The sequence below is a fragment of the Rhinopithecus bieti genome, unplaced genomic scaffold (assembly GCF_001698545.2).
Source record: "Rhinopithecus bieti isolate Rb0 unplaced genomic scaffold, ASM169854v2 scaffold_9383, whole genome shotgun sequence".
Classification (NCBI taxonomy): domain Eukaryota; kingdom Metazoa; phylum Chordata; class Mammalia; order Primates; family Cercopithecidae; genus Rhinopithecus; species Rhinopithecus bieti.
Window position 1 is genome coordinate 2,087,157 of NW_016806471.1, and position 1,586 is coordinate 2,088,742.

At 39.3% G+C, this 1,586-nt stretch overlaps 1 protein-coding gene across 2 annotated transcripts in view; it reads left to right on the top strand.

Moving 5' to 3' along the window:
- Nucleotides 1–1,586, top strand: part of KIF11 (kinesin family member 11) — a 70,406-nt gene that overhangs the window by 55,705 nt on the left and 13,115 nt on the right. The gene's annotated exons all lie outside the window — the stretch shown is intronic.

Genomic DNA, 1,586 nt, shown 5'->3' on the forward strand with positions numbered 1-1,586 from the left:
TTGTTTAGGGTTTTTTTTTTTTTTTTTTTTTTTTTTTGGGTCTGTCGCCCAGGCTGGAGTACAGTGGTGCAATCTTGGCTCACTGCAACCTCTGCCTCCCAGGTTCAAGCAATTCTCCTGCCTCAGCCTTCCGAATGGCTGAGATTACAGGCACTCATCACCACGCCAGGCTAATTTTTGTATTTTTAGTAGAGATGGGGTTTCACCATGTTGGCCAGGCTGGTCTCAAACTCTGGACCTTGTGATTGCCTGCCTCGGCCTCCCAGAGTGCTGGGATTACAGGTGTGAGCCACTGTGTCTGGCCAAAAAATTTTAATTGCATATGTGGCTCCTATTATACTTCTGTTGAGCAGTGCTGTTCTAAAACTCTAGCTATCATTTATATATCCCTACCTAACTTCTATCATTTGTTTTTCAACCCTGTTTTTGATCCTGTTAAGTATAGCGTGTTCCATTGTGAACTCTTCCTATATGCTGAATCAAAAAAGTATTTCCTGCTTTTTATTCCTGGTATCTAGACTGATGGATTTCTAGGCCATTCCATAGCTTTGGAGGAAATACTAGAGTAGGGTTGAAGTAGGAAGAGAAATGTGATACAGTTTCTTAAGGCCCATGCAAATCATTTTTCCTGCTTTCCTGACATTTATTGTCTACACCAGTGTTTCCTAGTATGGTCTAGGGACTTTGTATTCATCACTCAGGAATCTAGGTGATGTTTATATACACACAGAACATAACTGCACTTGGCATTTATTGTCATGGCTTGTAATACTTTTAACTCAATCTCATCTTCCCATTAAGTTGTGAGGTTTTGTTTTGTTTTGAGACAGAGTCTCGCTCTGTTGCCCAGGCTGAAGTACAATGACACAATCTCGGCTCACTGCAACCTCTGCCTCCCAGGGTCAAGCAATTCTCCTGCCTCACTCTCTCCCAAGTAGCTGAGATTACAGGCACCCACCACCACGCCTGGCTAATTTATTGTATTTTTAGTAGAGATAGGGCTTCACCATATTGGCCAGACTGGTCTCTAACTCCTGACCTCAGGTGATCCGCCTGCCTTGGCCTCCCAAAGTGCTGGGATTACAGGTGTGAGCCACTGTGCCTTGCCCTTTTTTCAATCATTATGACTTTCATTTGTAGGTTTGGTTTTCAACATCTTTGCTGACTCACTTGGTTTACCCACGTGGTGTACCATCTAGTGGTAATAGAGAGTCACTTCATTCCACAAGGTTTAAATCTTGTCCTGTAAGATAACTTGGAATGCTATTATAGAGAAACTTACAAAGAGGGAAATTATCAATGAATTTTAAATGTATGTCTAACATTAATTTTATATCGTTTATGTTATATTGTTCTATATGTATAATTTGTCACACCCCAATATAATTTTCTTTTAATTATTAGAAAGCTTTATAGCTAATTTAAACACAACATTTGTAATGTTCATGATTTGTTTTATATACTAGGCAAGGGAAACTGCTTAATAACAGAATAAATGACTGATTGTCCAATTTAGGGACTAGACAAGAGGCTGTAGTAGATGCCCTGAAGTAACATTTCTTTTTTTTTTTTTTTTTTTTTTTTTT